The 26172-nt window shown below is 49.6% G+C and overlaps 1 protein-coding gene across 1 annotated transcript in view; it reads left to right on the top strand.

Annotated features, from left to right (window-relative positions):
* Window positions 1–26172, top strand: part of LOC119405083 (zinc finger FYVE domain-containing protein 9) — a 316430-nt gene that overhangs the window by 82150 nt on the left and 208108 nt on the right. The gene's annotated exons all lie outside the window — the stretch shown is intronic.

Below are 26172 nucleotides of genomic sequence, written 5' to 3'. Positions count from 1 at the left end.
GCGTCTATTGTCTTTTGAGATTGTTCGTTCACACCTGCCTTCATTTGAAGCTTTACTTGTACACTAGGCGATCGTAACTAGGTATAAAGATTGTGCGGACCTGTAGTTGTGACACATTTCACTGACAGAAGTTTATCATATTTACACTTGGGGCCCTGCGCTACCTCTCGATTAAGTGATCCAATATGATTTGAAAACCTTGCAGGAAATTTGACGAAGAGGCACCGCTTGTAAAGAGCTTGTATGTTGAAAGCCACGTTCGACGTGGCATTGTTTCAGAGACATTGAGTCAACGGTAAACCTTTTTCAGTACGCAGAATGCTTGAAGGAAAGAAGGAACAATATAGGACAGAGCGCCCTGTCTTCTGCTGTGCGCTCTGTCCTATCTTGTTCCTTCTTTCCTTCAAGCATTCTGCGCACCGAAAAAGGTTTTATTGGTCAAGAATGGTTTACAAACCAGCCCAAGCCGCCACCTTGTGGAGTCAATGGGCGCTGCTCGAAAGCCGCTCAGTGCATCGTGTTCTTTTTGATTTTACGGCATTGTAACCTGAGGCTGTCACATTACTTATGGCTGACTGTTGATTTAGCTCAAGCCGTGGCGATGACGCTGGTGCGTTCCAGTCCGCTTGCAGCTAAAAAAGCGGGCATCTATTTGCATGTTCAGTCTGGCGCCTTACCTGTACGAATGTGGGATGTAAATAACCGCACGCTTCATGTGCCGTTTTTGCAACAACGCCGATAGCCTGTTGTGTATACAAATCAACTTCGTTCATTTTTGCTGGCCGTATTGTTTTCGTAAGCGCAAAGCGCAGGTCGTGAGTAGTCACCCGAGGGGTGGCACGCGATTTCAGATTATCAGTGCCGGGCTTGGTACTATTTATGGTTCCTAATACTTCACCGATGAGTTGCGCTTTGTCGGTTACTTCGACGCTAGAGCGTTCACTCCGTATTGCGTACTGCGATAACGGGAGCAGCAATTGGTTTAGAGGAGGTTTACGAACAGTGCTTAAATAAATGCTCAGCGCTTCGTTTGTGCGTATTCAGAGTCTGCGTGTCATAGGCAGTCTCGTCACTGTCGAATCTGCAGTAATCAGATTTTTTTTACAATTTTCTATAAGTCGGCAAAAATTGGAGCTCACTCAGACTCCCTCAAGAAATGTAGTTTGCTCTGAGGGCTCACTCAGACTAAGGCTCACCAAAATTTTCCTCAACCGGACTAACTCGGACTCAAACTCACCAACATATTACTCAGCCGTACTCACGCAGACTCAGAGTCACGGCTTGACCCGATGCTGAGTGAGCCTGAGCGAATCGACTCACGAGTCCGTTAGCGCAAAATTGGCTTTTCCGATCATGGTGTCAATGCTCTTTAATGCCAATATATCCCATAAGTGGTGCTTTACGATACGCCTTTTGATATGTTACGTTCATATACAAGTTATTAGTTTTAATTCAGTAAGGACATTTTTACGGATTACGCGACTTACCCTTCCCACCCCTGAACTCACGTTTCTGTTCAATAAATATTGAGGTGGTGCATGAGCGCTAGTGCGTTCAGATATTTGTGAGTAGACTTCAGTATATTTGTAAGCCGATATAAGGCTGATGGTAACGCTAAAGATTTACTAATAGGACCATAGGTCGTCAATAAAAGGTGAAGCTCACTCAGACTCACTCAAGAAACATATATTGCACTTAAGGCTCATTCTGACTTGGACTTGGCAATATTTTTCTGAACCGGACTCGCTCGGACTCTCTCACTAAAATTTTCCGCAATCGGACTCACTCGGACTCGAACTCAATAATATATTACTCCCCCGGACTCACTCAGACGCACGGCCCGATGTTAGTCTGAGTGAATCTGAGTGAGTGGACTCATGAGTGAGTTTGGCGACCTATGCAATTTTCATACAATTTTGAAAAGAATGGGTATGGTTGATCAATTTTTAGTCAATTAATAATTGCGTCCGCCACCATAGTCATTAATTGATGAATCCCTATCGATGAGAGTCTTTCGTCGACTAACCGACATTTTTGGCGGGTGCTTTCAGAAAGGCCGAATCAGTGCATACTCATACAGTTTATACAATTCTGTCTTTTTGACAAATAGAGCTAGGGCTCTTTGGGAAGGTGGAAGAAAGATTACAAACACGAGTGCGTAACGGTTTCATAGACCATATTTATTAGGTACCTAACGTAATAGGCGCTAATGAATAGTCAAGCCCGAAGAAGACAAGTTCGGGGGAGGATGGGATACTTCAAGTGGGGAAAAATCGTCAAACAAGAAATGTTGCTGGAGTGTAAATAGTGAATGCCGCTACGAAGTGACACCTACTGGATGCAAAATGACGCAAGACGGTTTTCAAACTCCGCACGCAGGCCGAGTCTTACGCCCTTTCAATTGTTTGTGTAGCATGCGTGCGAAACAAGGTAAACTTGTGGCGGAGAGCACGTGCCGGCTTGAGCCAGGCCATAACATCTGCGCGCCACCCACGCGGGACACAAGGAAAGGAAGAGAAGAAGGAGAGGTGTGGATTGAGAGGGAAACGAGGACAGGGATGCCTGCTCTACTGTGTTCGATTACGTCTATATGAAACAAAAGGATTGCCATGTTAGTCTATTTTTATCCTTGCATTCTTGGTATGAAATCCGTCATTATTTCCGTCAGAAAGCTCGGATGATAGTCTGGCTCCTTAAGCATTTTCATGTATTCGATGTTTTATTTTTAACCTAAATTTCCAGTTCCGTTTATCTTCGTAGTGTATTTAGCCTAAACAACCTGCCGCCCGGTTCTTGGAAGAGGTCATCATCATCGTCATCACCAGAGGACTGCTCTCTAGCGGCGTCTAGCCCTTTCAGCCCTGGAATTTCGATATTGGTCGGAGAAATTTTTTAGCGTGTTTTCCTAATAGTTAGGACCTCAGAAGGCCACAAACAAAAAAAATAAGCATGGTTGATCACTCCGTCAAAGTAACCGGTATAACACGAAAGTGCAACGTGTCCCCGCAGAAGTAGTTGAATGTTTACTATACATTGATATACGAGAGCTTGCACAATGTCTATTGGTGTTTGGCAGCTATAGCACCGCTTGATGTGGACACCCACACCCATGCAATTCGATCAAATTCAGTCTAAAATGGCTGGGAAATTCAAGATTTCCTCAGACGTTGAGTGGTCTCTAAACTTTTGATGACGACTTTGTGTACGGGCGCGAACGTTCACAGAGTTTGTCGTTGAGTCTGCATAGAAATGCTTACGCATTCAAAAGCCTTCTCTGGGAGAACATGTAAAGCCGTCGTGGAGGACTGCACGCCTCAGGAAAATTTATATTTCGCGAAAGCTTGATGCCACACTAGCGTTTGAGTGGTCGCGGGATGCAGCTGCTGTGGGACCAATCCAGAAGCTGACGAGCTCTAGGAAGAAGCTGAACGACGCCATGCTGACACCGCCCGAAAGCAGCGTTCTAGGGAAGACTGCAACCGAAGAGGTTTAAGAAACGTACAGTAAGCCTCTGCGCTTACGCATCAAAGTGTAACAAGCAGGCAGATATTGGAAAACCAACGCCTTACAAGACGCCAGTACGCCCCTCCACATCCCAACTTAAGTAGCCAACAAGCCCGGGATTGGCGCCGCCTCCAAACGAACACATATCCCCACATATCAAAACTACACGCAATTTTTCCACAGGTATACACAACAAGGGTATGCCCCTGGTTTAGTGACCACACAGCCACACTTACATCACTTACCAATGTACCGAGCGGCCAACCAATGCAGTATATAGGTTGGTGCGCTCACTACAAATACTCACAACGTGGTCTTGGGAGGCACGGCTTTCCGAGCTGGCACTGGGGAGCCAACTGGTGACCCTAGACCAGGCCCGGCGAGCCGCCTTGGCCAGTGGGGCTCTACAAGAGGGCTCCACCCGGGATTAGCCACGTACTCTAATTCTTCAATAAAGTTTATTCTCTCTCTCTCATTAAAGCTACACCCAAAGGAGATTCTGAGCGGATCATTCATTCATTCATTCATTCATTCATTCATTCATTCATTCATCGCTATGGCCATCAGGGCTTCGTTTGATTGGACCTGGCCCTTGGTTGGTGTAGAATTCGTGGCAGGCTTTTGAACGGCACGGTTTAAGCACTTTCCATATCTCGTCGTCGTTTGCATAAAAGATAAAATGAGAAGAAATTACGTACCCTTTTGCAGTATTTTTATTACCTAGGTTATAGTAAAGCTACTCGGATAGGCAGCATAATTCTGCAATGTAACGAGATTGAGCACGGAGGCTTTATCAGGATGATTTAAACTAAGTGTGCTATTAAGCGTTTGGCTCCATTGACACCGTATGTCGGTTCATTTTGCTCTGTTTCCATGTGTTCGTAGCGTCTTTTGATGGAATGAAGTTTTACAGCGAAAGCTGTTATGAGATCATTTCACCGGCCGTTCTTGGCGCCGTAGTTGTCAACCACGCATAGCATAGCCATCTGTAGGGTAGGGTAGGGACGAGGAGAAAGGTAGAGGGCGCGGACAAGATTCTCCTCCCCCTTTTGGGTAGTGGTAGCCGAAGCAACCTGACTAAGGAGTGGGACGACAGGCACTGAAGGCCGGGGGGGGGGGGGGGAGGCAGAGTTCTTAAATCGTGACACAGGCTTTTTAAAAATGAGTCGACATAAGGCTGATTGTAATGCTGAAGACTAGTAGATAGAACCCTAGGTCGGCAAAAGGAAGTGGAGCTTACTAAAACTCACCCAAGAAATATATTTTTCACCTAGGGCTCACTCGGTCTCGGACTCGCCAAAAAATTACTCACCCGGACTCACTGAGACTCACAGCCCAATCACTCAGATTCACTCAGAGTCTGAGTGACTCTGAGTAAGTCGACTCATTAGTGAGATTGTCGTTTTATCGTCGTGGGGCTTCCCTAATTTCTGATATCTGTAGCATATATCCACTGGGCTAGTTATAGACAGCTTCATCTTTAGCGGACCTTAGTGGGGCTTGCCCAGTTTCTGTGGCCCCACTAGGAGCTGCGTGCCACGTTAACGCCGATAGCCATGGAAAACTTCGATCATAAACAGTTTTGCTGTTCATATCCTTTAGGTCTATAACCATAAGCGTGCGCAGAGTTCCCTTTGGGGGGGGGGGGGGTGGCAAAGTTTCATCGCAGAGTCGATGAAACTTGTTGGTAGAGTCCAGACGACAACATGCTTCCAATGTGGATAAAAAATAAAGCGATGACGGGATTTTCACAAGGGCCTGCCTTTGGTCCCTGGCTTTCTGGGAGTAAAGATGAGAAGTGATTAGTTCTAGGAATGCAACATAAGGGAATTTCGGCTGTCATTATCTTCATAAACCTGCCTGGCCATAATCCTGCTCAATAAACACTGACGGGACGGGTACGTTCGAGCAAAAGTATGGGCGGACATTGCGCCCCCCTTAGGTGACTAGCGGGCTTCGCCCCCCCCCCCCTGCCCCCCTTGTGCGCACGCCTTTGTATATAACCATTCGTATGAAAGCATTCGCTTGAAGATATGATCGTTTCTGCGTTATGGTCCTGAATACGCGTCTTCACCCACGCTTGCAAAACGTGACTACACCTCAACCACAGGAATGCGTTGTGCATGCGGCACAAAGCGTATGCAAGGGGAGAACACTTTCAGCGAAGGCTTCGTTGAATTTCGTAATAGTGTAATCAAGGCTTTCTCTGGGACAAGATGGAAAGTCGACGAGGACGATTGTGCGTGACAGAGACAATTTTTGACGCGGCGCCGGTATAATGCCAAACTCTCATTTCGGTGGCCTCCGGATGCGGCTGCTGTGGCACCGTTCCAGACGCTGACGAACGCTAGGAAGAAGACGAAAGACGCTATGCCGACGCCGCCCGAAGACAGCGTTCTGTGGAAAACTGCAACCAAGGAGGTTTAAAAAACCTTCAATGAAGCAACTTTCAAAGGAAATTACGCGAGTATTTCTGATTGATTGATTCATTCATTCATGGTATGGTTGCAAGTAGAGTTATTGTATATGCGACGTTAGCTAGCAGGGCTTCGTTTGGTTGAATCTGCCCCTTGCTTGGTGAGGAATTCGCGTCAGACATTTAAACGGCACCAATCTCAAGCATTTGCCTTATCATGTAGTCGTTTGAATAAAGGATAAAGTGGAAAGTTAATTTATTTTTTGCAGAATTTTCATTGCCAAGGTTACAAGCAAAGCTGCTCACATAGGCAGCAGAATTCTGCAATGTAAGCAGAGCGAGCACGGAGGCTTTTCAGGATGACTTAAGCTAGATGTGTCCATTTGCAATTGGCTCCATCGACAGTGTCTGCCTGCCTTTGTCAGCTTTATACGAGGAGAGCTGCACACATAGTAATGAGTACTCAATCGACCACATCTTAGGTCAACGCTCCTATTCAGAACTCCTCGACATCTCGATACTCTGAGCCATCGGCTTCGTCTAATACCCGCGTCACACGGGCGCGCAAAAACTCGTTTACGTAAGCGGTCTTTTACTATGTTGAAAGACTTTTTAGGAAGAGGCGTTCCCTCGCAGTCACACGGCACCGACAATCTCTTTTTAGAGGTTGCTTCCGAATGCACTACCGAAATAGTGGCGCTCGCTTTCAAAACAGAACCAGCGAAAAGAAAATTATGTATTCCGACAGAAGATGGCCGAATTTATTGTATGGCACGTTAGTTGACATAAATTAAACAACTCCAGTTGAAAAAAAAAGAAAAAATCACAGCATATCCACGGAGTGAATGATGATGAGTGGGCGAAGCTGCGGAGGTTCATCGGTAAACCGTGAATCTTCCGTGAATTCTGCCCAGTACATCATCACCGACGTGAGATCGGGCGCGTTTATACTAAAGGTTCGATGAGTTATGACGACTTGCAGCTCACTTTAATTTTACATGTACGCTGTGAATTTTCATTGTTTAGAAAACCATTGCTTTAGAAAACACCTTGCGTCTTTCGTTAAGCAGCTGGCGTCTTTTTCGTTTTGCTTTAGAAACATCTGGCGTTCTTTCGTTTTGTTTTTACAAAACATCTGGCGTCTTTCGTTGGTTTATTTCATCAATCAACGGCGTTTTGAACAAAATTTTTATTGTTTAATCACGCACAGGAGAAATATCACCAGGCACTACCTTGGAGGTAAACAATGGCTGCTAATGGGAATGAGAGACAGAAGAAGTCGGCTTTTAGCTAACACTTACACTTCTACAGAGACAGAAGAATTCGGCTTTTAGTTAACGCGCACGCTGCGAATTTTTTATTGTTCAACAACGCACAGGAGAAATCTCCCACCGGCACCACCTTGGAGGTCAAAGGGTAAGACTTGTTACTCACTACTACGAGCACGACGAGGGACGAACGGGTGCCGCCTTAAGGAGCTTCGCCCCTAAAAAAAAGGTTCACGCAGTAGTATCTTAAGAAGCGTTTGCACAACTGGCGGCCGTTATATATTATTGTGGCAACAGTGGGCGTCTGTTTTCCTTGTTAGCGCTCTTGTCTGCCTCGCCATGGATGACCGTACGGAGGAAGAAGTGACAATTGCAACTCTTGTAGCGTACCATCTCTCTCTGGAAAACTAGGCAGACGCGGCGAGCACACGCGGCGACGGGCTGATTGCACACCGGCGATCGCCTTTCCGCGCTCACTCGCGTCCATGCTCGCGTCTTGCGTCTATGCGGGCGGCCATAACCCCAACCCGTTCGCCCTGTTTACGAGAGTACACAAGAAATAAAGTTTAAACGGTTTTCTTACGCTGCTTAGGACAAATGAAATTTATTTTTATGGTGAGCCCAAGTGACACCGTAATAAAGAGTTGTCGGTTTTTTTCACCACTTCATAAATGCTGGCGCCCACTGGTTTCGAGGCTACTCCTTTACCGCCGTGAAAGAGTTCGTCGAACGCCGTTTCCAGGAAAGACCGCTTCTGAAAAGGAGATCGGTCTCTGTCGTGTGACAGCGCGCGGAACTCTTTTTCGGAAAAAGTATTCTTGCTTAAAAGACTTTTTAGTGTCCGCGTGACACTGGTATAACACTGTCCATGGAGACGGCTTACGGTACTGTTTCGGTCAAGCGCCAAATCAATGCTGTGCAACACATTTTAACACGGAAGTGTTTTATGCCGCGGCCCACCAAGACTTTCATGACGTATCTCCGTCACGGAAGTACGTCATCAAAATGAATGCCATCAGATGGCAAAGAAAAAGTTCCGCTGACGGGAATCGAACGCATGACCTTTCGGCCCGCGACGATGGCTGGCCGGCGTTTAGCCCACTGAGCTATCGCCAAACACATTACGGAGGCGACATGAACGCGCCTTTTATCTTTCACACTTGCCTCTCACAGTGATCTTGGGTGGATGGATGCTATGAGCGTCCCCTTTATGACGGGGCGGTGACATCTGTGCCACCAGGCTCGAAAAAAAAAAAAAAACGCGCCGTTGCAACGACCGTTCCATTCGGCGCGCTTCCAATACAAGTTTAATTTCGTCAACGCTTTAACACACCGCGAGGTGGCGGTTTAAAGCAAGCCTCGCTCATATCATCCATCCATATCGACAAATAGCTCTGCGACGCTCGCCTGGCTGTCGCACTGGTCGCACCGCGTTCCCTGCTTGCCCTGTGAGAAGTAACGGCCAGGCTAGAGGGAAGACACGACGCGCGTAGCGTCTCTCTTCGGATTTCACGACGCTTTGAAGGAGTGCATATCGAGTATCGGTGTTTATTATGGGCTTGTTGATGCCATCTTTGCGTGCGACTCACCATATGCGGAGTCCATAAGAACTTCAGCTACCGCAAGGGTTGAATCATGATCATGGGCTTAAACAATAAACTACTTCTGTGACATGTATCCCTTTCGTTTTATACCGATTCCTATGACGGAGGGATCAACCAACCATCTTTAATCTGAGTGTCGAGGGTAAGGCGATGAGGGTGCGCCCTATGAACATTACAAGCTTTCTATTACGCAGATAACTTTATCGTTTGACTGTGCCTTATGCCCCTTAGTCTGCGTCACGCAACAAAGGCTTGCAATGAAATTTATGTTTACATATTTAGGTAGTGTAGGTCAGCTAGATTCTTGAGCTAGACATACTTTAGTTGCACCTTGCATGTACACGATGAAAGACTGCACCAGCGCGCGTCCCCGCCCAAGAGCGAGCAAAGTCAGTCTTATTTTTTTATTTTGTTTATCCTATTTTATCATTTTTTTCATTTGATATTTTTGCTATATTCCTGTCTTTCCGTCTCCAATCTCCTTCTGCACGCAGACTAGCAAGTCAACTATTTGTATACGTCGGCTAAATTCTCTCCCTCTCTGTCTTCTCTCTGTCATTCTAATCTGAATCGTTTCCTTTAAAAAAACGCAGTTATACGTCTCAACCATGAGCTTTACTTAGGGCGCCTCGATGTCAGCGTTCCTTCGTAGAGGGTCGTGACAGCGACCACTGTTTGAACCAACATGGCAACACCACACAACGCGATAGCTCCACTGTTTGACCCAATACGGTGGCGGCGCTGTCAGTGGGTGGTCCAGCGTCCACTGTTTGACCCAGTATGGCAACACCACACAAGGCGACAGCTACACTGTTTAACCCAATATGGCGGCGGCGCGGTCAACGCAGCGTCCACTGTTTGACCCAAATATGGCAACACCCCACCACGCAGTAGCTACACTGTTTGACCCAACATGGCGGCGGCGCGGTCACTGGGTGTCATCACCCTGTGCGAAGGAACGCTGGCATCGAGGGGCGCTATTTACTTGCCTCATCATGCCACCTCGTGTGCACAAGCGGAGGCCCTCAAAGGTGCGCTGCTCTCGTGCGTTTTTGCAAGCGCCGTTTTACAATAACTGGTGCCTTCTCGATCATGGGCTTCTCGGTGATCAGCCGTCATAGGTTGGCAAAAAATAAACATAAAGTGGGGCTCACTTACACTCACTCAAGAAATATATTCGCACCTACGGCTCACTCTGACTCAGAATCTCCAAATTTTTTCCTGAACCGTACCCACCTCGGACTCAGACTCTCCAAAATTTTCCTCAACCGGACTCACTCGGACTTGCCAAAATATTACTCACCTGGCCTCACGCAGACTCACGGCCTGTGTCTGAGTGAGTTTGAGTGAGTCGGCTCATGAGTGTGTTTTCCGACTTATGGTGATGGGGCTTGTCCAATTTCAGTGGCACATATCCGCTAGGCTAGCTACAGACAGCTTCTTCATTTTGAGTGCGGAGCATTTCTGGGGGCCCGCATTGTCGTCCATCCATGCATCTCATATGTGGCGTGATCACGCTCCCAGTAAAGCGCTCAATACAGGCCGTAGGTAGGCTAACAATGCTCAAAACCAGGTTCAAGTGAACGAACAAGGTCTAAAGTTGTATAACAAAAATAACCAAGAAGTAATCGCAACAATTAACTTAAAATTGCTAAAAACGCTTCGGAGGCATGCGCCTGACTCCCGTGCCGCACAAAAGATGGCGCCACCGCCTCTCCGAAAGCATGATAGCTCCTCCCACGCGCACTTCGCCGGCACTTGGTCGCTACATCGGAAAGGGCAAATAACGTGACGAAACTCGCTGCAGACGACGCACGCCTATCTCAACTGCCGTGACAAGCAGGAAGTCGATAAAGCGCATCCAAAAGTAGTGCGCATGTCGCATACCGAGTCCGCGTATCTCACTAACAAGGTCCTACTCGTGCCGGGGAAACCCTACTTTGATTACCTCAAACATTAACGTCATCGTCGGTGTGGTAAACGGAGCAGTGGGAACTCTACGAATGGGAATCGCTGGGTGGCCCGTGCTACGCACTTCCTCAGGTATCACGGTAGCGGAGCTGCCATACGTTTTTTTAGTGGACCTGAGGTGAGTAGTGCCGACTTTCTGTAGAACATGCCCGCGAGGAGCTGCGTAGCGAGTTACGCCGATAGTCCCGGGAAAACGCGTCGACCATAAATCCTTCAGGTCTATAACAATTCGTGTCAAATGCGTGCTTGAAAAAAAAAATCGTTTCTGCGTTACGATTTTGCATACGCGTCTTCACCTACGCTTGCAGAACGTGACTGTATCTCAACCATATGAATGCGTTGTACACGGGGCACAAAGAATATGCAAGAGGTGCACACTTTCCATGAAGGCTTCGCTGAATTTCGCAATAGTGGAATAAAAATTACACCATCTCCCGCTAAAGGGGACCATGAGGCGATGCGAAGCCGGAGCACTTGCACGATCGCGTTCCGTTGGCGTTCGCTGGGCATGCTACCGACCTCGCGTCATGGAACGCGAAGAGGAACACTACGCGCGTCGTGTCTTCCCTCTAGCCTGGCCATTAATTCTCACAGGGCGTGCGGGGAACGTCGACAGGCTCGCGAGAGAGAGGCAGCGTAGGAGAGGAGAAAGAGGAGGAGGGGAGGCGCATGCGCTGGCCCTCATCGCGGCGCTGCGCACGAGAGAATTTCGGCATGTCGAGCCCGCATCGAGCCCGCAACAGAGGCAAGCGCTGGACTGAACGCGCGCAGCGGAGAGGAGACTAGAGGAGGAGAGTAGCGTATGCGCCGTGAGAGCAGAAGCGAGAACGCAGGAGAAGCGCAAGCAGGTGCTGGTAGAGAAGTGGAGAGAGTAACCTGCAGCTGTTGGAGAGAGGGAAGGAGGAGAGTCGCGCATGCGTAGTGTGAGTGCGGACAACGCTGCGTGAGGATTACCACGCCGCCTTACATACCCCCGAGCAAGAAATACTTCGCATCTAAAAACTCTCTCTGGGACAAGAAGGAAAGTCGACATGGAGGATTGTGAATATCAGGAAAATTTTGACGTTGCGAAAATTTAAAAGGCCCCCAAACCACCAACAGACGCGCATATGCTCCTCTCCGTGCCTTCCCGCTATCCGCAACGGTCGTCGTGACGTCACCTATCCGATTATGTGACGTCGGGAGCAACAGACGCTGTCATTGGGCGAACAAGAACCTGCTTTCTGCTAGCACATGCGCGTGCTTCTTGCGTTTTCACCTTGGACGCTGAGGAACGCATTCGGAGAGGTGGACAGACGAGCCGACGAACGCAGTGCAGCCAAGGAAAGAGTGAAACGAGCAGACGCGTGTAACTCCGCTTGCGTTCGCTGTAGACTCGTGCACAACTGCAACGCCACAAACATATAGTTAACTAGAATAGATATAATCTAGTTCACTATAGCCACAACTAAATTTCGACCTCTGGGTGATTTAGGGGCCCTTCAATGCCAAACTCGCATTTCGGTGGCTGCGTGATGCGGCTGCTGTGAGACCTTTCCAGACGCTGACGAACGGAGAAAATTACACCATCTCCAGATAAAGGGAGAGGGTTTGCGCATGCGCAGTAAAGGTGGTCACTCCGCACACCGGATTGAACTCCGGCATAAGCTGCTTCGCATCTAAAAAGTCAGTTTCACCGCTAGGGCGAAGCAATGAATGCGACAGCAACCAATGGTAGTGTTACACGAAGTGAGGCTGGCAGCTGTTTTGTATCCTATCTGGCGTAACTACAAAACGCTGGTGTAAGAGAATACGGCCGCAGACGTGATCGTGAACGCCCAGTGTATGCATTGCGCTCGTCAGCTCAAAATTGTAAAACCTGGTGAGGGGCCCTTTAAAGCCAAGTGATCGGCGAGGGCGCATTCGGCTTAACTTGCAGAAATGAAGCGCAAAGAACGCCGCCACAACACCGCTCGCGTCTCGAGGGTTCGGGCTGGTTCGGTCTTCGCGCACGTCATGCGCTCGTGACATCGTGTGCGCATGATGTGTTCATGCGTATGCGTCATGTGATCCTCCTGCTCGCGTGCCGAAGAGGGCAGGGAAGAGATTTGGCTGGCGAAGGCTACACGGGGCGAGCGGCAAGGGTATGCAGTTCGCCTCCTCGCATTATGGTTTCGCGCCGCCTCAAAACATTGGTTTTCTGAGCTTCTAATGGACCGAATAGAAACATTGCATTGCATCTCGCAACAACTTCCACTGTCTAACTAAAATTCGTTAGGTCACCTGGTGAGGGGCCCTTTAAAAGCTTTCGATGAAGCAATTTCAAAGAAGATTCCGCGTGGATTTTTCATTCATTCTGTGAGGCAACGTTTAGGACTCTCAAGACTCTTCTTTATTGTCCCGAGTATGAGCCCCACAACACAAACACAGTTGGTGATGATGAGTATGTACATATGAGAACATGAAGGGCATAAACAATGCTCACACTAATCTCCCCGCGCGCGCGAGCGGCCGGCCCGGCCGCGATTTAGGAGGGAAAGGTACGCCGAACGAATGGCTTGAGACGCGATACGTGCACTATCTCAGAAGCACGGTAACGACGGTCCGAAGAGACCTCGACGGGGGTGACAAGATAGTTCACTGGGGCTGTTTGTTCACGAACAACGTAAGGTCCAAGGAAGTGTGATTGAAACTTCTCACACAATCCAGGAGTATGAACAGGCGTCCAAAGTAGTACTTCATCGCCAGGATGGAAGGTGACGTCGCGATGAAAGCTGTCATAACGCTGCTTACGGTCTTGTTGACTGGCCTCTGTGTTGAGGCGAGCACGCTGCCGACATTCCTCAAGCCTAGAGACGAAGTGTTCTGGTGTTGTTGTTGAGATTTTTGTTGTTGCACTGAAGAAAGAGGCGTCGATGGCGAATGTCGGCGCACGACCGTAGAGCAGGTAGAAAGGTGAATATCCGGTAGTTCGTTGGACAGCGGTGTTGTGTGCAAACGTCACGAACGGTAAGATTGTGTCCCAGTTATCGTGGTGTGGTCCGATGTACATTGATATCATGTCGGTTAGCGTACGATGGAATCGCTCCGTTAGGCCATTTGTTTGAGGGTGGTAGGCTGATGTCCTCTTATGAACTGTGCCACACGTCTTCAGCACTTCTTCAAGAATTGTCGACAAAAAGGTCTTGCCGCGGTCACTCAACAGCACGCGAGGTGCACCATGGCGCAAAACTATGGCTTCCAAAAAGAAGGCGGCCACGTCGGACGCAGAACTAGTGCGTAGAGGGGCGGTCTCCGCATACCGTGTGAGGTGATCGACCGCTGTCACAATCCACCGATGACCTGCTGGCGTTATGGGAAGTGGCCCGACCAGGTCTATTCCGACTACGGCAAAGGGTGTTTCGGGACATAGGATGGGTTGTAACAGGCCAACAGGAGGTGAAGTTGGTCGTTTCCGGCGTTGACAAAGTGCGCAAGAAGCGACATACTTGGCCACAAAGGTAGAAAGGCCAGGCCAGAAGAAGCGGCTCCTAACACGGTTGTACGTCTTGTGAAACCCCAAGTGGCCAGCGGACGGGTCGTCGTGCAGTGCTTCGAGAACTTGTGTTCGCAGCGAACGGGGAAGTACTGGCACCCACCTATGCCCATTGCTATTGTAAGTATAGCGATGCAGCACATTGTTTTCCAGCTTGAATTGCCTTAGCTGTCGACGTAGTCTGGCATTAGGAGGTGAAGACGTTCCACTGAGGTATCCGATGATGCGGTTACAATAGGGGTCATCACGTTGATACGAGGCGAACTGAGTGCAGCGGATGGAAGACAGCGACTCAGGAACTGCCAAGGGCGATAACGTCAGTGAAGATGAAGGCTCATGATCACCTGATGAGCAACGAGGGTGCGTGGTCGGAGAAGAAAGTGGCAGAGGGCAGCGAGAGAGAGCGTCGGCATCTTGATGCTGTTTGCCAGACTTGTACACAACGTCAAAAGTGTATTCTTGCAAACGAAGTATCCAACGACCTAGGCGTCCAGACAAATTTTTCAGTGAGGACAACCAGCATAGAGCGTGATGGTCGGTAATCACAGTGAAGTGGCGTCCATAAAGATACGGTCGAAATTTTTGTATGGCCCAAACTACAGCAAGACATTCCTGCTCTGTTATCGAGTAGTTCTGCTCCGCAGGTGTTAGGGCGCGACTGGCATATGCAACAACTCTCTCTCGTGAAGTGTCGTCGCGTTGTAGGAGGACAGCACCGATCCCATGGCCGCTTGCATCTGTGTGCAGAAAAGTGGGGGCACTCTCGTCGAAGTGACGGAGGACGGGATCTGATGTCAACGCACGTTTAAGAGCTTGGAAAGCACACTCGCAGTCATCAGTCCAAGCGAAGGCCGTTCCCGACGTGAGAAGCTTGTGTAATGGTGACGCAATGGCAGCAAAGTGACTGATGAAGCGGCGGAAGTAAGAAGCCAGGCCAAGAAAACTTCGCAACTGTTTTTGATTTTCGGGGCGAGGGAAACGAATCACGGCAGCAATCTTGTCCGGGTCTGGTCGAACGCCATCTTTACTGACAAGGTGGCCCAGCACTTTGATACTTTTGCTGGCGAAGTGGCACTTCTTTGTATTGAGCTGAAGTCCAGCATTCGAAATGCATGTTAAAACTTCGTCCAAACGCTCAAGGTGCTGCGAAAAAGTGGAAGAAAAAATAACGATATCGTCTAGATAACATAAACAGGTTTTCCACTTGAGGCCACGTAAAACAGTGTCTATCATGCGCTCGAATGTTGCAGGAGCGTTGCATAATCCGAAGGGCATTACGTTGAACTCATAAAGGCCGTCCGGAGTTGCAAAAGCTGTTTTGTCCTTGTCCGCTTCGTGCATAGGTATTTGCCAATACCCGGACCGGAGGTCGAGACTAGAGAAATACTCTGCGCCTTGAAGGGAGTCGAGGGCATCGTCGATTGTTGGTAACGGATATACGTCTTTTCTGGTGATATTGTTAAGGGCTCTGTAATCGACACAAAATCGTACAGAGCCGTCCTTTTTCCGGACCAACACCACAGGAGATGACCAAGAGCTGGATGAAGGTCGGATGATGTCGCGTTTCAGCATGTCGTTGACGTTGTCCTCGATGATTTTGCGTTCCGCCGAAGACACGCGATATGGGCGGCGGCGCACAATGGAGCTGCCATCGGTCTCGATGCGATGCACTGCGACGGAAGTGCGGCCCAGAACCTTGGAGTGTACGTCAAACGAAACGCTATGCTTTTGAAGAAGGTCTAAAAGGTCTCTCTTTTGCTCAGCAGTGAGATGGGGATTTATGGTCGCATTTAAAGCAGCTGTCGCAGCCTTATGATCAGTTGAAGCAGACAAAGGTGGCGATTCTGCGCGAAGGGAAACCAGAGAGAGAGGCTCGGTGTCGGCGAAACAACTCACTGCAGTGCCCTGGGGCAGCATCACTGGCGAAGAAGTTGGATTAAGTGCGGCGACCAAAGCTCTACCATCGTTAAAGCGCACAAGGCCAGGCGCGATGGTAAGCCCCGTGGGTATGCAGCGACGAGATGGAGCAATGAACACGTCACCATTAACGACGGTGTCAGAAGCCAGTGTAATAATATTCTCATCTCCCGGCGAAATACAACAGTCAGAGGCTGTGACTAAACGGAAGCTGTGAGGAGCGACATCGGATGGAAACTCAGTGTCTGTCATATGGATGACTCGCTGACGACAAGATATGAAAGCTGACGCTGAAGAAAGCAAGTCCCATCCCAAGATGAGTGCGTGAGTACACGAGGGCAGCACAAGAAACTGAATATGATGAAGGATGCCATCAATGGAAACGCGCACTGTACAAACACTGGAGGGCCGAATAACTCCGTCAGCACAGCGAAGGGGAGGGCCATCGTATGGCGTCTTCACTTTCTTCAAGCGGGAACAGAAGTCTGCACTAATTACGGAAAGCGATGCACCTGTGTCCACCAATGCCTCAGTCCGTATACCTTCAACATAAACCAACAATATATTTGACGGGCGATCCGGAGGAGTTTGATACAGTCCGAAATATGCAGCTTTCCCTCCCGAAGCTGCACTATTTAGTTTTCCAGTCGGTGATCAGGAGTCAAGGTAGCTGGGCGAAGTGGGGAAGAGGAGCGCCGCAGCGGTGAAGGCGAGCGACGACGCGGAAATCGGGAACTGCCAACTGCGCCGAAGTTCTGCGGAGACTGCGATCGACGTGGGCTGTTCTGGTATGGGCGACGATATTGCGATCCATTGGCGTAAAATTCGTCCCGTTCAAAGTCGTCGTAGCCTCGTCTTTCGTCTTGCTGACGGCGTCGGCAAAATCTCGAAATATGGCCACGGATGCCGCAATAGAAACAAATCGGCCGAGGGGTGCGCCAGGTGTTGTAAGGCTGGACCGGCGCTCGGGGTGTGAGAGAGTTGAGCGAGCCGTGCACTCCAGGCGCCTGTAGTGGTGTCTGCTGGGGCTGTGGTGTTATGGCAGCAATCTGGGCATAAGTTGGGGTTGGCAAGGGATGCGGGGTTGGCAAGGGATGCGGGGTTGGCATGGGATGCGGGCTCGGAACTTGCGTGCCGGTCATGGAAGCCAATTCCTCCCTCACGACGTCGCGCAGATTGGCACCAGGTAGCGTCGTACGAACCTCAAGATGACACGGCGGAGCTTGTGCGTGAAGTTCCTCTCGGATAATCGAGCGGATCAATGCACGCAGCTCGATGTCGTTGGTTGGCCTCTGGTCAGACATGTCAGGTTGCAGGCGTGTGGTCTGAAGTTCGTCGAGGCGCTGACATGTAGCGACGATATCGGCTACGGTCGTGGGGTTCTGCACTACAAGCGCATTGAAAGCGACGGTCCCAATACCTTTCAGCAGGTGGCGCACACGCTCATTCTCCGCCATGGAGGTGTCGACGCGGCGGCAGAGGGCGAGCACGTCTTCGATGTAAGATGTGTATGACTCGCCCGTGTGTTGAACACGCCCAGCAAGCCTCTTCTTCGCGATATCTGAACGCACAGATGGGTTGGCAAAAATCTGGCGTAGTTGAATAGTAAAAGAGGTCCAATTCGGGAAATCTGTAGCATGGTTGAAGAACCATGTATTTGCGACGCCGGTTAGGTAAAACGCAACATGGGTGAGTTTCGCGGGCTCATCCCAGTGGTTGATGGCACTCACGCGGTCATACTCCTCCGGCCAGTCTTCAACGTCCTCGCCGCGAAGCCCAGCGAACATCGGTGGGTCCTTCTGAGGGCTGGTGACCATCCAAGAAGGGGTGGCCGCAGGGGCAAGCATTGGGGTTGCTGCCGAGCTGGGCTGCTCGTCTTGCGACATCACCGAACGCAGGGGGTGTAAGCGGCGTCCCGAACGGAGCTCCAGGGATGTATTCGCGGTCAAGCGGGAGAGGATCTGTTAACGAGAGAGGATTCAGGGACCGGACAGCACTCTCCACCACTTGTGAGTTTGTTTGTTTGTTTGTTTGCCCTGAGGAGTTGGTTGGTTGGTTGGTTGGTTGCTCGGGGGAATAGCCCAACCCACTACGGGGGATCGGCCACGAAGCGTGCGGCAGTAGACTTTGTGAAAAAATAAGTTAAAATGAGGCAACGTTTAGGACTCTCAAGACTCTTCTTTATTGTCCCGAGTATGAGCCCCACAACACAAACACAGTTGGTGATGATGAGTATGTACATATGAGAACATGAAGGGCATAAACAATGCTCACACTAATTCATTCATTCATTCATTCATTCATTCATTCATTCATTCATTCATTCATCGCTATGGCGATCAGGGCTTCGTTTGGTGGAACCTGACCCTTGCTTGGTGTAGAATTCATGGCAGGCTTTTGAACGGCAAGATTTAAGCAGTTTCTATATCACGTCGTCGTTTGCATAAAAAATAAGATGAAAAGTTAAGTACTCTTTTGCAGTATTGTTTACTGCCTAGGTTTCAAGTAAAACTATCCGTATAGGCAGCATAATTCTGCACTGTAGCCAGGGCGAGCACGGAGGCGTTTCAGGATGACTTAAGCTAGATGTGTCCATGTGAATTCGGCTCCATCGACACTATGTCATGTAGAAATGGTACCGGCGTTTGGCTTCTCACAAAACTTTGTTGAGCTTCTCAGAAACGCATACGGAAATATACACAGCATGTTGTTTCTTGATGGTTATGAAAGAAATGGTACCGGCGTTTGGCTTCTCACAAAACTTTGTTGAGCTTCTCAGAAACGCATACAGAAATATACACAGCATGTTGTTTCTTGATGGTTATGAAAGTGCCCCATTTCCTGTTACCCGCGGTGTTCGCCAAGGGTGTCCTCTATCTCCAGTACTTTTAGATCATCTTATGGCGGAGCTCAAACCGGTGGTGGTGGTGTGCGGCGTGACCACCCTTACTGCGCATGCGCGAACCCTCTCCACATACCCCCTCCCCACTCCCCCTCTGAAACGCGGGCTCAACATGCCGAAACGCTGCTTCGCATCGCCTCATGGTCCCCTTTAGCGGGAGATGGTGTGCCCCTCTCCTGCGCAACGCCGCGATTAGAGGTGTGCACGGGCTCCGGGTAGCCCGAAAGCCCGACCCGGCCCACGGGCCGGGCTCGGGCGGGCCGACGCATTTTCACCTCGGGCCCGGGCCGGGTTCGGGCTGCTTGCAGTTTTATCGGGCCGGGCTCGGCCCCGGCGCAAAGCCTGACTCAAGCCCGAAATATAGGGAATGAGCGGGAATTGCTTTCCAGCACGCATGCAGCGCCTTTTCCGCGACCGCCCCTTACCGCTTTTCCTTTCCATTCGCTACTTTAAACAAAAGGGGAGCAGGTAAAGCCCTGCCTCTGTTGCACTCCGACGAACAGAGAAGTAACACCACCCGAGCTAGTCATGGCGCCACGCGACTGTTCGCGTTAGATATGAGTGAAAATGCACGCGACAGCGACCCGACGTAGATCGCCTTCGTGGAAGCTGACGCTTGCATGGGATACCCCATACACGTGACGGCTTTGGCGAGCGAACTCCATTGTTGCTGACATGAGGCCGTCTACTTGTAATTTGTAAATCTGTGTAATAGAGACTGTTCGTCGTGTGTCGTTTGATCATATTCGATATGCTCAATAAAATGCCAAATTGACGGAAAACGATGTTTTGTTTTCGCAGCGAACCTTCAAAAAGCCGGGCCGGGCCGAGCGGGCTCGCAGCCCTTTGCCGTCGGGCTCGGGCGGGCCTTCGACAAAGTCAGCGGGCCCGGGCCGGGCTCGGGCTCGGAAATACGGCCCGTGCACAGCTCTAGCCGCGATGAGCGCCAGCGCATGCGCGTCCCCGCTCCCTGTCTCTCCTCTCCTACACCCCCACCCCTCGCACGCCTGAAGACCGCGTTCCCCACTCGCCCCGTGAGAATTAACGGCAAGGCTAGAGGGAAGACACGACGCGCGTAGCGTTCCTCTTCGCGTTCCACGACGCGAGGTCGGTAGCATGCCCAACGAACGCCAACGGAACGCGATCGTGCAAGTGCTCCGACTTCGCATCGCCTCATGATCCCGTTTAGCGGGAGATTTGTGCTTAGTCTCGAACCATTCCTGCGCTCACTACTTAACGATCCATACATTCGAGGCCTGCCACTACTTGGAAGTGATACCGTGAAGGTGACAGCTTTCGCCGGTGACATCACACTGTATCTGAAGAACGAGGGCAGCCTATCCCGTAGACTACGGCTTTTTGCTGAGTATGGGAATATTTCTGGTGCTGGGTTAAATTTTAGATGCGAAGTATCTTAAGGCGGAGCTAAATCCGGTGGTGGTGGTGGTGGTGGTTTGCGGCGTGACCACCCTTACTGCGCATGCGCACACCCTCTCCACACACCTCCTCTCCAATCACCCTCTCCCCTTCCCCTCTCCTCTTCCCTCTCCCCTTCCCCTCTCCATTTTCCCTCCATTGTCCCTCTCCCCTCCCCCTTCCCACTCTTCCTCTGAAACGCGGGCTAGACATGCCGAAATTCTCTCCTGCGCAACGCCGCGATAAGCTCGAGCGCATGCGCGTCCCCTCCCCTTCTCTCTCCTCTCCTACGCTGCGTCCCTCTCGACCGCCTGTCGACCGCGTTCCCCGCTCGCCCTGTGAGAATTAACGGCCAGGCTAGATGGAAGATACGACGCGCGTAGCGTCCCTCTTCGCGTTCCACGACGCGAGGTCGGTAGCATGCCCAACGAACGCCAATGGAACGCGATCGTGCAAGTGCTCCGGCTTCGCATCGCCTCATGGTCCCCTTTAGCGCTTTTTCCGCTTTCCGCTTTCCGCCTTTTTCCGCTTTCAAAAAAAGCGGCTCTATTCGTATTTTGGGGCTTGATTATAGTTACTACGGCATATCATCTTCCTTGTGGGTTTCAGTCTCTTTGGTTTCAGTACTCGAAGATGTAAAACGACGCGTCCGGAAACAGCAAGAGTACGAGGTTAGACATCGGAGGGGAAACAGCGCAAGAGAAGACGAGGACAAGACTGTGTGCGTCGCCTTTCTTGTCCTCGTCTTCTCTTGCGCTGTTTCCCCTACGATTTACCGCTGTTGGAAAGAAGGTATACTTAGCACAGACTGTATTTTGCGGCCGTGCATGGTACATTTCTCACGTTGTACAGCCCCCCTTGCGAATAACTAGGTCGCTGCAATCCCTTCTTGGCTTGTTTTTCTGGTCAGGTGGAACTGAGCTAGTTTGCCGTGCTGCGCTTGGGCAACCATCGCAACAGCGGTGAATTCGCGTTCCCGTCTGTGTCTGTTCGCCGTGGGCTGCTTGCTCTGCGATTCTTGCTTCGTTTGTTACACGGTGACCAGTGTCCAGCGCGTGGTCTTGCCTGCTATTTCTTAGGCACAAGGTTACGCTATTTGTTACCTGGAGCACGGCTTAACTCTGCGCCGCAAGTACTTAACGTTTACTTAGCATTTTATCGCCATGCACAGCAGGTTTGCCCTGATGTAGACATTCTAGAAAACCGTGTTGTAGATACAACAGCGGCCGCTGCTGCTCCCTCTGGTTCCTCCAGCCCGTCTAGCGCGTTCGAGTCGTGTCTCGTGGAGCGCGATAACGGCATCCTTTCTACCTGGTCATCTCTGTGACTTCATGTGGCCTCTAGGATTGGAGAGTACTCCCAACACGAGACAGACTGGAGAGGTGAGGCATGGTTCCATCTTCCACTTGTCCTAACTGTCCGCTACAAGAGTCCAACCAGAATGTGCTGCAGCAGTGTGTAATTGCAAGGGCATTTCGGCGAGCCGTTAACACTGGTTTCCGTGGCCTAGGAGTTAATCGTTTCGTCACGTCTGGCCGCTGCTCGCGTAGTCGCTTTGCACGCCTTCTAATTGCTGCGGGGGCTTTTTGTTTGTGGCGTAACAGGTGTGAGGCTGTTGCAGCGGGTCACCGTCGCCGAACTCTATTTCCAATTCTGGAACGGTTGTACTCCGAACTTATGTCCTTTTTGTCGGATGAATTGTTCTTCCTTGGGAAGAGGAATTCCTACGGCAGATGTCATGCCGTTTCCTGTAGGTGGTTGATGGGCGTGTGCGGCTGGTTTTCTATCTAGCCTGGTTCTTGTAGCCGGGTCATCAGACAGAGCTTGATGAATGTATATAATATGTATGTATTTGTTATTGCTGTCTGTGCATGTTCCCGTATCCGTGTGGGTTCTTGTATATATACATTTCATGCTAACATTATTCAATTGTGTACATTGCCTGCGCCATAACATCCGTTGTACATATGTTCTTGTATGTTCACGAAGTCATGTATATTACGTGAAAATAAGATTGTTGTAAGTGTATGTTAGCCCACAGTAGCATGTGTTGAAGACGTCCTGTGGACTTGGACTTCTGTGTAAAAATGTTTCGTGTATATAGTTCTTAGACATTTGTATATGTTACTGTCCTTGATTACGACACTGTACCCAACTGTTAGTAGCGTCCTGTGATCAAGTAAACTTTTTTTCTAAACGCACATAGCTCTCCAACATCTACGTTGAGTGCAGTGCGCTTTAAATCGTTTGCATATTATAAAAGAAAAACCTAAAGTATGCGAGCGTGACAACCGCGCCGGATGCTCCCCTGGTGGGCCGCTGAAAACCTCGAAGGTCGTCGGCTCGCCCGCGGAAGCGATTGCGTGCTGCCGCGCGCGCGTTTTCGGCGAAGCGCGTGCTGCCGGTGGTTGCGTTTCCAAGTTGCAAAGAAAGCCACGTCATTCCACAAGTCGGTACGCACCATTCTTATGCCGCGCGTTGCCGCGTCAGCCTTGAGAAGATTACGAGCAGTGAATTCAACTGTGAAACTGCATATTGAAGGGAAATGCACAGGCAAAACGAGCGCAATGTTGTACGCAGATTCAAATCGTCATTTATTTTGCGTGCCTTATTTTGTTCATAGTCGTACGGCAGACCGAGTGGTCGTTACGCATACAGCGATAAAGTTTAGTCGAGTCCTCCCATATTGTCGCGCCCATTCACTACCTTCAGGAAAGAGTACACTGGAACACCAGCTGATGTGAAAACCCGTTGTAGTACTGCGCATCGTAAAATAGGGTTTCATTAGATCGAGTTTTAACTGTATACGAACAAGAAATAAATCTAGGAAGTATGGCGCATAATGATTGAATTAGCAAGACATTAAGATGTAATAATTTCTTGTTCGCAGACCTTATCATGGACGGCTCGGCCGAAGTTACCACGACTATTGCCTAGCAACGGTGCTCCAAGAGAAGAGACGAGACTGAGCGAGGGAGAGAGAGAGAGAGAGAGAGAGAGAGAGAGAGCGAGTTAGAGAGAGAGAGAGAGAGAAAGAAACGAGGAGAAGAAATGTCAACCAGGTGAGCAACCGGTTTGCTACCATACACAGTACATGAACAGCAGTACATCTCAGCGCACGATCATTAAGCAGAATCTTGAGAATTCGTATTTGTTCAGTACAAAACCATCCGCTCATTCCTGAGTTAGAGAACTAGGAACCCAAGGGCGGGGGCTAGATACAGTTGTATACGGAGCCGGCATCATACTGTGCGCATATGTTCGGTCGCTTTGAGTCGCTTTTTGGCCGCCTGTCTACCACATCACTCCTTCTCACGTAACTGACGCCTGCGTCCTGTAGCCCGTTCCAGCATAATAATAATAATATCTGGGGTTTAACGTCCCAAAACCACGATATGATTATGAGAGACGCCGTAGTGAAGGGCTCCGGAAATTTCGACCGCCTGGGGTTCTTTAACGTGCACCTAAATCTAAGTACACGGGCCTCAGACATTTTCGCCTCCATCGAAAATGCAGCCGCCGCCCCGTTCCAGCATAGTTCACGCTTCGCTTTGAGTTGTTACCGGCGGTACAGAACAACTCGCATATATCTTTAAGCGCGTAGCGCTCTACAGGGTAAATATATGCAGATTAAGGCTCTGTGTCTCACTTGCTCGCATCGGCAACAGCGGATACTGAGCAACTACATCCGTGAGGCGTGTGTAGGGAAAAAGAAAACGCTTCGCCGCTACCTATTGCGGCTGATTAGAAAACGAAAGCGAGCCGATAGTGGTTGTGATTGAACTGGGAGGCCGCAGTCGTCTCCGCTCAATTAGCCGGAAGCGCGACAATTGGGGTGGGGGAGGGGGGGGGGACACCGCAAGGCTCGCAAGTATTGCCAGCCGCGAACGCCGGGTTGATTAGCAAAGGGAGTAGACAGGCGCTCCGCTGGAAACGATTCTTTACGCGTGTATATACAAGCTCGCGAGGCACTCATTTGCGCACCCAAACTGGAGTTCTCGATGCAGAAGTTGACAAGTGAAAGAGTCCTATACTCTTTCGTGGCGTGCTAACCGCCTAGCCTTGCTTACAATTTTGAGCAATCTCTCGACGTGTGTTGTCGTAAAGGGAAGACTACCGAGCCCACCCTCCGTCCCGGGTAAAATTGCGAGTCACGATTAAGCTCATCGGAGACTGGAAGATAGACTCCGAGGGCGGGATCTTTTTTTCTGTCTATTTGTAACCTGAGTACCACCGGTGAGGCGTTTCTGTAGTGACAAAACATGTTTTCAATGAGCCAGATTTCTTCCTTGTAGCAATTAGCGAGAGAAGGCTCCTTTCACGCCTTCACTTTTGCCTGCTTTCAGAAGGAAAAAAGAAACAATGCAGGGACCGTATTTATTTTTCTGACGCATAGACACCGCAGTGCAATAGACCAACAATGGAAATGATTAGCCAAGGAATTCTAGGGGGGTTAGATTGTACATGAGGAACACTTGTTGCAGGGCTGTTTGGTCTAGCGCAGATATCCGAAGCGGCGTTATGTTTGTGACAAATCAGAGACGCCGCATTGAAGCACGTGTAGTCCTCTTCACCGAAAGTACTAGTGTACTAATACTAGTAAATACTAGTAACGCCGTTGATGTAGGCAGGAATAACTGTAGATGATTCAGCCATATTTCATGCCCTTCAGCGCGTGCCACATTTGGGAATGAAGGGGATGCTAACTCGCAAGAAACTTTTTAAATAGCACCCGCGACTGCCACACAGAAGGAATACAACGCTTTGAGCAACAATTTGATAAAAAAAAATATATAACCGAAAGTTTCCGCGGCCAAAGCCACATGCGCATTCTCTCATGCTCTTGCATGCACGTAATATGTAACGTTGCGTAACTATATTTTAAAAAATACAACCGGTACCTGACAGGTAATAGATGTTGCACCCCTTTGTCATTTAAAAAGGGCTGCTGCTACTGCTTAAGCCCACGTCGGACATTTAAATTTTTTTTTTGTTTGAGTGAGAGACAGTGTTTTAGATTTCCCCACTTGTGGGAGAGCTGGACCACTCAGAGCTTAACAGGACGCCAAAGTGAAAAACTAAGTTTTGACAGATAAGTTAGTCTTTCAGAACGCTGTTGCCATTAATATTGGTATCGCAGGACAATTATTAAAAGAGAAAAATGAAGGTAAAAGTTTCATGTTTGAATTTCGCGCCGAAACTTCAGCACGCGCAAGTCACGAATGTTCAGTCTGTTTGCGTATTTTTGTCAGTTTGGTTCTATGAAATTTTCTGAAGCTTGCAATCTTAAGACTCTGGGTCCCCCAGAACACAAAGTAAACATATTTTACCGATAAAAGATAACGTAGGCCCTAGCAGACGCCGTCAAAATCTATGACATCACGGTAACATGGTGCGGAAACTTCAAGCTGGCGTCGCCAACCGCGTTTTTCTTTTCCACTTATTTCCGCTTACCAAGCGTCTTTTCACTGTAAGAGTGGTGCTTTCAGAATTGTGAAATTGTTATTTACTAATACGCGATAACAATTGTCTTTCTCTTTAGTGCCCATTTTAATCTCAAGGGGTGCCTGCCCCCCCCCCCCCCCCTCCATCTCTTGCGCCATGACTGGCAATGCATGCTTGCCTATTTGCCCCCTTTACACACGCACTCATACGTGCAG

Source organism: Rhipicephalus sanguineus, chromosome 9 (assembly GCF_013339695.2).
Source record: "Rhipicephalus sanguineus isolate Rsan-2018 chromosome 9, BIME_Rsan_1.4, whole genome shotgun sequence".
NCBI lineage: Eukaryota > Metazoa > Arthropoda > Arachnida > Ixodida > Ixodidae > Rhipicephalus > Rhipicephalus sanguineus.
The sequence above is the reverse complement of the archived record's forward strand: the minus strand, read 5'-3'. Positions and strand labels throughout refer to the sequence as shown.